Source organism: Alligator sinensis, unplaced genomic scaffold (assembly GCF_000455745.1).
Source record: "Alligator sinensis unplaced genomic scaffold, ASM45574v1 scaffold250_1, whole genome shotgun sequence".
Lineage (NCBI taxonomy): Eukaryota > Metazoa > Chordata > Crocodylia > Alligatoridae > Alligator > Alligator sinensis.
Window position 1 is genome coordinate 1,687,163 of NW_005841888.1, and position 13,564 is coordinate 1,700,726.

A 13,564-nucleotide genomic window follows, 5' to 3' on the forward strand; every position below is an offset into this window, starting at 1 on the left:
TTGGGTTGTTCTCCCGCCCTGGCGGGGGGTCGGGCTAGAAGATCTATTAGGTCCCTTCCGACCCTGAAACTATGAAACTATGAAACTATGACTCCATGTGGTAGTAACACCAAGCAATTATATAGCTCAGCAACACTGAGCTGGTATCAGCTTGGATTAGTCTGTGCCACTTGCACAAACTAGACCTGCCTAGTCTGACACATACCATTGTTTAGATTATTTTTATTAGAAATTTGTTTAATGACATTACTGGCAAATGAAATTTTCAATTAAATTTAGGCCCTTCAAATATGAACCAAACATTACCACATGTTTACGTGAAGTTAAGTTCCAGCTTCATTTGTGTTTTCTGGGGAAGGAATAATTATATACATTTTGTTTGTGTAGTGAAACAGCTGAGCTCCATAGAAAACAGGAAAGAAACCACTGAAGGTACTGAAGAGCCCGGGAGGTCTGCTGCCTCCTGGAGGCCCGCATCCAGGATGTAGCAGAGAGGATCCCAAAGCTTATCTGGCCCTCTGACCACTATACTATGCTCCTTATCCATGTGGGCATGAATGACACAGCTCGAAGCAATCCCAGCTGAGTTACGAGTGGCTACAGGGCTCTGGGAGTGGGTCTTAGGGGCACAGGTGTTTTTTTCCTCAATCCTCCTGGTTACGGGTCATGGGCTGAGGAGGGAGACATGGATTGAGGTAGTCAATGGAAGACTGTGGTGCTAGTGTCATCATGAAGGCTTCCGCTTCCACGATCACAGTCTGCTCTTTGGTGAGAGGCAGTGGTCTGCTGGGAAGGGACAGCCTCCACCTCACTTCACTGGGGAGGAGGCTCTTCTCAGCCAGAATGGCTGACCTGCTCAACCAGGCTTTAAATTAAGCCTGCCGGAGGATGGGTGGACAACCGCCAAAGTAAGCCCACTAGGAAACAACTACAAAACCAGCAGGATAGGTCACCCAAGGAAATCCACTCCTACCCCAGACCTGGAACGGTGTCCTCCTGGGAGTGCAAGGAAGCCTAGGGCTACCAATGGGATGCTTATGTGTCTGTACACCAATGCCAGAAGCTTGGGGAACAAACAGGAGGAACTGGTCCTCCTGCTAAACAAGAATGACTATGATCTCATAGGGATAACAGAGACCTGGTGGGACTCCACTTATGACTGTGCCACAGGTATAGACGGCTATACCCTGTACAGGAGAGATTGTGCGGAAAAAAGGTGTGGGGGTCTAGCCCTCTATGTCAAGGACAGCTACACGTCCCTGCAAGCTGACACTGGCACCCAGGGAGGATGACCAGAGACCCTCTGGGTTAAAATATGTGGAGAATGTGGCACTCCTTAGTAATGGTAGGAGTCTACTACAGACCTCCAAACCAGGAACAAGAACTAGACTAGGAATTTGCCAGGGAACTGGTTGAGGCTGCATGCTCTCAGTGCATGTTGTCATGGGAGACTTCAACGACCCCAACATCTCAAGGGATGAGCACTTGGCCAAATCTGAACTGTCACAAAGCTTCCTCCTACTCTGGACTCCTTTAAGAAGCGTTTGGTCGCTTATCTTGCTGGGATTCTTTGACCCTAACTGACTTCCTGTCCTTAGGGCAGGGGGCTGGACCCGATGATCTTCCGAGGTCCCTTCCAGCCTTAATGTCTATGACATCTATGAAGAGAAAATCTGAGTCCAAGATTTTTCTGTGCTTCTCATAAGTGAAGCAAGCTTGATCTAAGAAACAAGTTCTGTGAGACCTACACTCTTAATATCTTATTTAATAGAGGAAGGTCCACTAGCCGTACAGGCTAGAGACTTATGAGGGGAATAGAAGAGAAGACACTCAAGAGATAGGGAGGGAACTTTCAGAAAGTATGCAGCAAAGTAGAACCGATTATCGTGTTAAGATGGTGGTACTTTCTGGCCTTCAAAGTGAGTTCTTCTCCATCATCATTTCCTCTGAATCATTAGAAGCCTTCCCCTTCAAGAGATACACAACATGTAAAAAGGCCTCCTTAGTGAATGCCATTTCACTGACTATGTCTAGTTGAACTCCAGACATTATTCTTTCATTGCGTGTCATTAGAAGTTGAAGGTTGTTTCACCTTATGTTTGTGTGCAATTCCCAAACAGCAGGTTGCACAGTAGACAGGGAACAATCAAAATACAACAAAGGAAAAACTGCACAAAATACCTCAGAGCTCTCCACTAGTGAAGGATCCTGGGAGTACAGGGCAGTCTGGCTACACCTCCTTACTACATTGACTCTCCTGCAGCCTGGTGAGTACAGGAGGTAGCACAGAGCCTAATTAGGCTGATTCAAGTATCCCCCACTGGAGAGGTGCTGCCAGTGTAGAAAGAACATCAAGAATGTATTTGCCAAATATGGGACTTCTACTTCTTTGCTTATGTAATGAAATATTAGTATTTACCCAGTGAAATGCTTAATTATCAATTATTTGTATTTCATTACACCTAGAGGCTCGGACCAATACTGGAGCTTTACTGTACTAAGGACATCAGACAATATAAGAGAGAGTCTGTGCCCCCAGATAGCTTATGCTCCAAAAAGATAGGACAGATGAACACATGAAGACAAACAACAAAGAGGAAGTTGTCCAAACTTTCAATTAAGAATGAATTATTAATGCTAAGAAACTTTCAGACAGACAGAAAGGTAGGGCAGGAGGGCATCTTGGAGACCAACTGGTTCAGAGAGGAATGACAAACTTTTAGTGGGTTTGCTAAAACAAGCTAGAAATATCACAATAAGAAACAGGAAGACTAAAAATATACAGCAGACATTAGATATACTAGTGATCAAGGAGCTAAATCTGTGAATCTTGGTATTTACTCTTAAGTAGTTTAAATATTACTTACCCTTTAAGGAAGGTAAGGAAAGAAAAAGTCAAATAAATTAATTCAGGAACATTGCATCTGGAAATATAGACAGGGAGGGAAAGAACATGAAATGGTGATTCATAGTATCAGGCAACTGTTTCATATCTTCACAGTAATTTATTTTTCCTCTTTTATAAATTGATGACTTCCTATATGAGTTAGTAATATGAAGTAACACTTCTGTCCACTTTTGATAATCAAATAAGGGAGTGAGCAATCTGGTGTTGTCATCATCCTTAGACACATACCAGGAGAGTGTGGGGAAAGATTTTAAATTTAATTCTCTGGTAGGAAGTTTAATTATACTGATGCCAGTAGGTCTAGTAACTAAGAAGAAAACAAAATGGATAATGCACGGTGCACTGCTTTGAACAACATATTCCATAGTTATAAATACTGAATTGGAATTAGAGGGTTTTTCTAAATTATAATCTGTATTGCCCAAAGATAAACACAATCCTAACATCTCCCAGTTGGCTCAATTTACAGTTCTCATTCTGGCAACTTTCCTATTGAGTTCATTGGATTCTGAGCGCCTCTGAAGTTGGTTCCAACTTTAATCGGGCAAGTTTGGTTTGAAAAAGAATACTGCATAATTTTTAAAAAGTACAAGTTTATTGCCTTTGAAAAGCCAGGAACCTGAAAAATGAATGGCAAGGACTATTAAAAAAAAGAATAAAAAATGGAAACATATTGCTTTAGAAACAATTCCTTTACCTTTTCCTGTTACTGTTCAAGTTGCACATGTATATATGTTTTGGCACCAAAGCTCTCTAAAAATATTAGGATTTCTTCCACCCATTCCAATGTAGGTTATCAGAATGTACCTAGAAATTCAATGGAGCAAGAGTTCTCTATAGTAAACTCTCTGTTTTGTTTTATAGGCGTTATTTACAGAAGTCAGATGTAACACTACAAAACCAAATGGAGTCTTGCTAAACAGGATATACTGTATTTTCCTGCATAAAGTACACACCTTTCCCCCAAATCAGCCTCCCAAAACTGGGCTGTGTGTAAAGTAGGAAGCTGATTTTCTCTCTGGGACAGAAGCACTCTGTTTTTGATTCAGCAGCAGTTGCACTACTGTTTAGGTGAGAGAGTCCATTGATTTAATGGGTCACTGTTTTTCAGGCCACTGGTGCTAACAATTCAGTCTCCTTTTTAACGTTTTTTCTCTGATACTCCAATAATCAAGGCAACCTTTCTTAGGATAATTTTGCTGCCTACTCACTGTTCCTGATCTCTCTCTCCTCCAATTTCACAGCCCTAGAGACTCTTTTCAAAATTATAGATCCACCCATGGAGACCAGTCTTCAGCCATACCTAGGGTTTCTATTTTAGTTTACAAAAAAGGGAGGGTACGTCAGCTGAAAACTAGGTTCTGTCCATTCTCTATGCAGCCATAACTCTGGAAAAGTCTCTCTCTCTCTCTTCATTCTGCCCTTCAAAAACTAGGCATGTGTTGTTGTGTATTATGTGATTCTATATGAGGGTGTATTGTATATGAGAACATATCCTAGTGGACTCCAAGATGAACATGAGTCGTCAGTGTGACGAAGTCATCAGAAAAGCTAGTGGCACTTTATCATGCATCAGCAGATGCATGACGAACAGAACCAAGGAGGTGATACTTCCCCTCTATCGGGCGCTGCTCAGACCGCAGTTGGAATACTGCATGCAATTTTGGGCGCCGCACTTCAAAAGGGATATGGATAACCTGGAGAGAGTCGAGAGAAGGGCCACTCGTATGGTTAAGGGCTTGCAGGCCAAGCCCTATGAGGAGAAACTAGGGCACCTGGACCTCTTCAGCCTCCGCAAGAGAAGGTTGAGAGGCGACCTTGTGGCTGCCTATAAGTTCATCACGGGGGCACAGAAGGGAATTGGTGAGGCTCTACTCACCAAGGCGCCCCTGGGGGTTGCAAGAAATAATGGCCACAAGCTAGCAGAGAGCAGATTTAGACTAGACATTAGGAAGAATTTCTTCACAGTTAGAGTGGCCAAGGTCTGGAACGGGCTCCCAAGGGAGGTGGTGCTCTCCCCTACCCTGGGGGTCTTCAAGAGGAGGTGGGATAGGCATCTAGCTGGGGTCATCTAAACCCAGCGCTCTTTCCTGCCTATGCAGGGGGTCGGACTCGATGATCTATTGAGGTCCCTTCCAACCCAAACATCTATGAATCTATGAATATGGTAATGGGATTTTTTTTCCACCTCTTGGTAGCGCTTTCCACCTGAGGGCTTCCAAGTGCTTTACAAATATGACTAAATTAAGCCTTTCAAAATTCGGAGAGGTAAAGAGACAACGTTCTTTGAGTAAATGTAATATCTTTAATTAGACCAACTAAATAGGTGGAAAATTGTTCTTTGCAAGCTTTCAGGCACAAACACCCTCCTTCAAGCATATAGAGAGTCTGCTGGTGAATTGTGTGCTCTCCTGGGTAGAATAGAAGCCAAAAAGCAGGTCTGTGAATATGCAAATACTTCACAGTGAGGATCGGAGGGGTGGAAGACAATAAGTATGGGACAGAAAGGTGGTGTGGGCAGGGAGGGGGGGGAAGAAAAAGGGAAATGTTGAACTAGTGATAGAAGAATGTAGCTGGTAAAATACAAACAAGTTATAACCTGCCTACCATCTGATAATCCTAGGTAATGTGCCATAAATCCAATGTTTATATTTAGTCTATGATTTTTTTAGATCCAGTAGATTTATGAAGTGAAGTTCATAGGCTCATCTACAAAAGGTGTTTGCTAATTCACTTTGAGAATTAGAACTGAGAGATTGGAGAGAGAGAGGTTATCATCTTGTAAGAAATATGCACCCATAGGTAGCTGGGTATTTTTGTCTTTGATAGATTTTTGGTGTGTGTTCATTCTGGTGTACACAGTTGTTTGGTTTCTCTTGCATATCTTCCATCAGGGCATTTGGTGCACTGGATGAGATGTAATACATTTCTGAAGGTGCAGGTGTAAGATCCAGGAATGGTGATGATTCTGTTGTGGTGTGTAGTTATTGTGGGGGTGGTAGAGATGTGTTGGCAGGTTTTACATTCCTTGTCCTGGAATGGTCTGGATCCATTCAGTGTGCTTTTGGGCCACAGGAAGTTTGCGTCTGGTCATGTGATTGGTGAGGTTCGGTGCTTGTTGAAAGGCTAGGATGGGTAGTTCTGGAAAGATCTCTTTAAGAATTGGGTCTTCTTCTAGCATGGGTTGCAATTGTTTGAGGATTATCCACATTGGTTCCAGGAAAAGATGGTATGTCATTACTAATGGTGTGCAATTTGTGGGGATTTTCTTTTTCTACTGCAGTAATTCTTCACGGGGTATCTGAGTGGCTCTTTCACCCAGAAGGGATATTCCTCCAGAGAGAGAAAGAGAGAGATTGTAATTTTGAAAGCCCTTTTGAGATTTCTGAGGTGATGATTATGGGTATTCTCAGTGCAAACTCAGTGGCATCAGAGGACTTGGCTGTGTATTACAACTTTTTGGTGTATTTAGGATGATTGCTGGTTGTGACAGGGGGCAAGTTCAGGGCCAGGTCTTAACCACAACCCACCCACCTGTCTATACGGGGAAGTCTCGTCTGCCACGACTTGCTGGTTTAATAAAATTGATGTTCTAAATGGGAGGCTGTCCATTATAATGTCCTGATGCCAGGGGGCACTCTCCATGGCTCCATACCATCCCTACACTGTGGCCCATGTCTTGCATATGACATCTGAACAAGTTCTTACACTTTGACCCTAACTTGGCCTCTCTGCGTCTGAGGACTTACTGGGGTCATGACTCACCCTGGCTCCTAGGCTGAGCCACACACTTGGTTTCTGGCCCAACTGTGGCCTCAGGCACCTGTAGACAAACCTTGGCCTGTCTACCCACTACGTGAGGCTTCAACTTATCCCCTACAGTTGGGGCCTTTAAACTATGCCCTTTCACTAGGGCCTTTACTGTACCACTGACATTATTACTTGGGGGTTGGTCCACGTGCTGCCTTCAGCCCTTCTCAACATACCCCCGGTGCAGCCCTTGAGACCAGCCTTTAGTTCTACTCTACACTGTGTTTACGCACAGTCCTTCAGGTCATAATCACACCCCCTACTGTGTGCAGGCCCCAGAGTGGGGCCAGGAGTGCATGCTGGGCCACTTTCCTGACCTCTTACTCCAGGCTTCACTACTGCCCCCTCACACCAGGGCCTCCAGGGTCTTACATTCCTCTGGGGGGCTCAGATGCCTACAGATGGGGACAGGCACAGGGCCAGGCACAAGTCTGGGTAACACACCAGGATGTGGGGCCTGCAGTTTTAAGGCACCCCTCCTCACCTTTCATCAGGGAGGTAATTGGCCTGGCATTTCTGGGGGACTGTCCAACCACAGACAGTCCCACCAGGCCACCCGTCCCCAGCAGGGTGCAGCTTCAAGTCATACCCAGGACCAGGAGCTTCCTGCCATCCCCAGATGCTCCTGCCCTTACCTCCAAGATGTTCCCAAGCAGCAGCTCAGCTGGATGTTGTCTCCTTGGCTGCTAGCAGCAAACTGCTGCCTCTGCCCTGTGGGCCTAGACTTAAAATGGCCACCTCATCAGGGCAAGCCTACACCTGACAGCTGCCTGCTCCCAGCCTTAAAGTGGCAGGCACCCAAAAGTGCCCTGCCACACTGGTTTTGTGTCAATATGTATATTGGCCTGTGGGTTTCTTGTATATGGTGGCTTGTATTTTACCATTCTGGATATTGATTATAGTATTTAAAAAAAGGAGAGGTGGGTGCTAGAGTATTCAAGAGAGAGTCTGATGGAGGGGTGATGGTTATTGAATTTGTGATGGAAATCAATCAGAGACTGCAAGTTTTCAGTCCAAATGATGAGGATGTCATCTATATATCTTAGTATAGCATAGGTTTGATGGTGCAGTTTTTGAGGAATTCTTCTTCCAGGTGGGCAATGAAAAGGTTGGCATAATGTGGGGCCATTTTAGTGCCCATAGCTGTGCTCATCTATGGTCTGGAGAAAGTGTTGGTTGTTAAAACAATAGTTGTTGTGTGTGAGGATGAGGTATACATTCAGTAATAGCTTTAGGTTTGTCCTCCGAGTTGTAATCTTGCTTTTGTAGATATGTAAGGCAGGCTTGGATGCCATCCTGGTGTAGGATTTTGGTATATAAGCTGGTAACATCCATGGTGGCTAGGAGGGGATTGCTGGGAAAGTAGTCTATGCTTTTAAGTTTTCATAGAAAGTCTGTTGCATCTTGGACAAAACTCAATCTCTGGGTGACAAAAGGCTTTAGGATGGATTCGATGACATTTCCTTAGTTAGGGTTCCATGCTTGAATATTATAGGTAAAGAAATATTTATATCCCTTTTTATAATGGGAAACTGAGGCACACAAAGATTAAGACCCTGATATAACAAAACTTAATATAACTTAAACTTACACTTAACTTGAAACCCAGAGGACTTCTCACAAAGCTAAGATAAGCATGTGCAATAAATACTCCTCTGAATCAGGGCCTAAGTGACTTCTCTGTGATTACACAGGAAATCTGTGGCAGAGCTAGGAATGCACCAGAGATTTCCTGACTCCTGCAACTTAATAACACAGCCATTCTTCCCACTAGTCTCCATTAAATGAGATCACATGTCTCCAGTTACCTCTTTCCATTTTACCACACTGTAGTTTGCATCAAGGGAGTCACATGCCCCTGGATACATTACAGAAGGCATAGTCCAACAAGAATACTTGACCCACAAAGGAGAATGAAGCAACAGGATCCTGAACTCCAGGAAATGTGACACAGTGGGAAAATACAAATTTAATATGGAACCAAGTCAAAATGAAACATTGTGGGTCATTTTTAACAAACCAAAAGAAAAAAAACATTTCAGTTCCGAGAACGTCAAAAATATATATATTTTAAAAATCATTCCACAAACAGAAATTCCGAAGTCCTTTCCATTTGGAAATGGTTGGATGTTTCATTTAAATATTTTCAATTGAAAGGAAACAAAACCACATACATATATTTTGAAATATCAGAACTTCCCAAACTCAGATTTTATATTTAAAAGTTTACTCTCTGTTATTACTCTTTCATCCTGTTATTTATAGCTCTCTGATCATCTCAGCTTATGCTCCTAAATGCCATCCACTGGCAGTTCCCAACAGAATGGACCACTGTATCCCCCTCTGGGCATGATAGCTCTAACCCAAAACTGTTAAAAACATATTATAGGGTCAGAGGGGTGTTGTAGCCACAATAGTCCAGGGAATATGCAAGAGGTAAGGTGTCTTTGGACCTAGCTAGTCTTAAGAGTAAAATCTTAGAGAAGAACTAAATGCATGTACCATTTATGCTCCTTGTGTTTCATTTCTTATGTGCTCTGGACCTTGCAACACATGGGCATCCTTTTAGAGGTCTTCTACCCAATGTAAACACACTGCTTGCAAGATGTGATGAGATCACAGTGCAAGGTAATATGGCTGCAGGCTGTACACAGCTTTTTGAACAGCCCTTGACTCCAGAATGAATACTGATGCTGAGAGAAGGGAAATGTTCTTTCTCTGTACAGTATAAACATACTGTACAGAGAACACTGCAAGGGCAAACTTGGAAGTACATATCCTTGGGCTGCAGGTGTCGATCGGTAGACGAAAATCCTGGATTCTTCCCAAACGTGACAGATATTGTCATCCTCCCCTTTCCAGGTTCTGTCTCAGTGGCACTATTAACATTTGGATAAAACAAATCTTTGTCTGGCCTTCATTACACATTGTTTCCTGGGAATTACTGTTTGCCAAATGAGGCATAATATTGAAGGATAAATAGAGGAGCAATCTAGCACTGGCACACCTCTGAGTTCAAGTGTATTTAAGAGCTGGGTTGTATAACTCCTCTGGGAGATTTGATCTGTTTTTAGTGCATGTTCTCCTGCAGACAGATTAAGATTTAAACAGCTCCTTCAGACTTAGAGTAATATTTTGATTGTGAACACCTAATTAAAAAAAAATAAGGAACATGTTATTGTTTCCATTTGGTGTAGATGACAGATAGTAAGGAATGGCTTGCTTCAGTGCTTTAAGGTTTGCTATTGAAAATTTCAGCTTTCAGATGGTGATGAAATGGGAGAAGTAGCCAAGGATGTTTTCAAACATCAAGCTGATGCAAAACCTCTTGAAAGACTCCTATTGCTTTCAGTAGGTAAAGAATGAGACACCAGGTTTTTGGTTTTTTGTTTTAACCAGATGGGCATACAAATTCCACTGACTTCAATGCAGGATTACTAATCAAACCAGAAATATCATTAGGCAAATGCCCCAAATTCATAAGATTATTTTAAAAGAATCTTAGCGTTTTAAAATCAGTAATTTTGTGGCTTTTTCCCCTTTATGCCCCAAGTTTTTAGAGCTTACTGGGACCATGTTTTATGCTTTTCTTTGCAATCATACAAGCCAGATACTTGCTTTTTCTCAAAATGAAAGCTGAAGTTTTAATATATTCATAAGCCTCTGTCTGAAACATTAAGAAGTCACTAGTTATTTTAAGACTTATGATACTGTGTTGCCATCTCTCCCAAGATTATCACAAGTCTGACAACAATTAGTGACTTCTTTCAGGACATTCATGGGCAAACTGTGCCTTCAAATCCATGAATGTGTGTTCAAATCCAAAGAAATCTCACCCTGCACAACCGGATGAATAGTATGAGTAGTATAATTCTGAGTGTGGACCAGGAAACTATGTAATCATTACAATATGTTTCAATATAAAGCCTTCATTCAGGCTTGTATTTAAATTCTTTCCAAAGAAAACTTCTATTAATAAAATACATAAACTTTGCAAGTTTAAGCTTATTGTCAGAGATTCCACATCTGAATCCAAACCTTCCCAAATTTCCAGGAAACAGTACTCGACTCCAAGATTTTTGTGTTACAGGTGGGAACCATCTAAACATTTCAGATCCAGACTCAAAATCCCTTCTTGCCTTGGGAAGTCAGAGCTGGGGAGGCCAAGCAGTGTATATTCCCCAGTCAGCTTGTGGAGGTTCTTTCTATATGGATGTACAGAAGGGGAGCTCAGCTGCTTCTCCAGCATCAATTCCCTCTCAAACTCCACCAACAGAGCAAAGCTTTTTCAGTCTAACCTCATGTCTGTCCTGAAGGAGGAGACAGTAGGCTAGTAAGGAGTGAATCAAAGGTAGGACGGGTGGATTTACTGCTCCAGAGGTCCAGAGGGTTGCTGCAGCCTTAGTGGAGTACAATGCCACCTTTCCATAGTGCAGAATTGTCCTAGGATGAGAAGGTAAGCTGCACAAGCTACTACAGACTTTAGGTCTAGGTCCCCTTCTCACTCTTTGGGGTTGGATTTGAATGTTGCGAACCATTTGAGGACCCCGATGAACCACAGAACTGTGGAGTGTTGGTTTTCAGCTGGACACAGTCTGGTCTGCCCTGCCATGCATTGCCTGTGTGCTTGTTGTTTAGAGGTCTGCTGAGACTCCCAGGCTGTGATGAAGCTGCTTATACACACAATACATTCTAGGGGCTAGAATAGATGCTTCTACATAGAAGGCCATTGTTAAGCTGGTGGGGTGAAGAACTGATGTGCAGATATGTTTATACAGGACTTTTTTTCATTACTCTGAAGAGGCTATCATCTCTTAAGCAGCTAAGAAGACTTGCAGGAGAAGAGACTGTTTTCATGAATGCCTAAAAGCTTCCAAGGCCTTTTCACTTTAAACATCCAGATCCCAACTTCACTTAATGAAAAATGACTGGTTTCCAAAAATGCATATTTATGATGAATGATTATCTGTTCAACTTAAATGCATTTCACTGACTGGTTGGTCCAAATTAATGGAGTTCTTCTCTATCATTAGCTTTGCACCTTAGAGATTTATGTAAATCAGTGGAAGCAGGTCTGCCTGAAGATATGCTGCAACTGCCCTCTGCTGGCAAAGCTATATATTGCAGCGACACTGGGGAATCCTGGTTTATTTTTTATGGAGCTTTATTTCTAAGGGCTTTTGAGCTTCATAAACAGGAAGTGTTCATTATTTTCCAGTGTGAATCACAAGAGCTCATTTTCTATTTTCAGTAACTGCTCAGAGTCTGAGAAATTCCCTCTAATCCTCATGAATCCACTAGACTACACAAGCATTGCTTACCATATACAGGAAAGAAATGAATAGTCCAGGGATTAAATTAGCTGCAGAAGACCTCTCCTATTACTTCCCAAATAGAAGAGAAATATATTTTAGATGAAAATAAAACTTTTGATCTGGGTACAGAGTTCCAACAAAGCCTCTTCCTTCGACACAGAAGTTTGAAAATTTAACCTAATTTATTGTGTTTTGATTTAAAAAACCAAAATATTGAGTTTACATTCCAATAATACATTTCTCCATAAACAGAAGAACTGTCACTTCCTCTCCATGTCTGATCTTAGAAGGATGCCAAACAGCAAAAAATGTTTTTCAAGGAATTTGGACTTATTTAAAAAAAATCATGTTTAACAGCAGTTAAAAAATTATAAGTCTTTTTATTTAGAGAGTTAACTGGGAGAGAAACTTAGCAATGCCTGACATCATATGTCTGCATGTACTGCTCTATTTCAATGATTATTTGGGACACAATAGTTAAGTCTACTTATCTCACAAACCTCCACTACCACAGCATCCAACTTGCCAACTCCCAACTGAGCTATAGCTCTACATGTGGTCAAAGTAGGCCTGGTGGCAATAGGAAGCCACACTATCATTTCTTAAGACATTCCTGTTCTTCAGCAACCAATCCTTTATCTCCTGTCCTTTCAGTGTGGCATCTTACATAGCACTACATTAATTTTAATGGTCATTTAATCAAAATGTTGGTGCTTGGAACTGGCAGAGCAATACTCTAAATCCTTTAGGATGCTTTTCCCGCTATAGGGGGCTGAAAGCTGAAACAGGCTTGTCCAACCCTTCTGGCCCCGCAGGCTGGATGAGGGGACAGTGCTGGTCTGCAGGCTGGATTGGACCCACAAACGGGCCCCGCATGCCAGATCCGGTACATGTCCTAGAGTGGACGGAGTGAGCACCATGCATGGTGTGGTTCTGCTCCGCTGCTCCAGGGCTATGCTGCAGCTGCTCTGTTGCTCTGGGCCACGCGCTGGAGTGCATAGAGTGCACGGTGTGGTCCTAGAGTGCCAGGGCAGCCACTGTGCGCAGCACAGCCCCAAGGAGTGGAGCAGCCACTGCATGTAGCAGGGCCCCACAATGGCAGAATGGCATGTGGCTATGCTGCATGTGGTGGCCATTCCAGGACTGCACCACACACAGCACTTGTCCCAGAGCAGCAAAGCAGCTGCTGCATACAGCACAGCCCCAACCACCCATGCACCATTCTGCTGCTGCAGGGCTCCACTGCACATGGTGGCTGCTCTGCCACTCCAGGATACAAGCTGGAGTGGGCACCACATGCTGTGTGGGGCTATATGGTGCACCCCGTGTTCTGTCGATGGGTTCACTTTGAGACCCATGGGCAGCTCCACGGTTCCGTGGGCTGGGTCCAGCCTGCAGGCTGTATCTTTGACATCCTTGCTATAGAGCAGAGGTATCAAATGTACATCCTGCAAAGCCACTCCATCAGGCTTGTGGGACTCCTTGTGAACTGGGAAATGTGGGGGTGTGGCTAGCACGGGCAGAGCAGGGC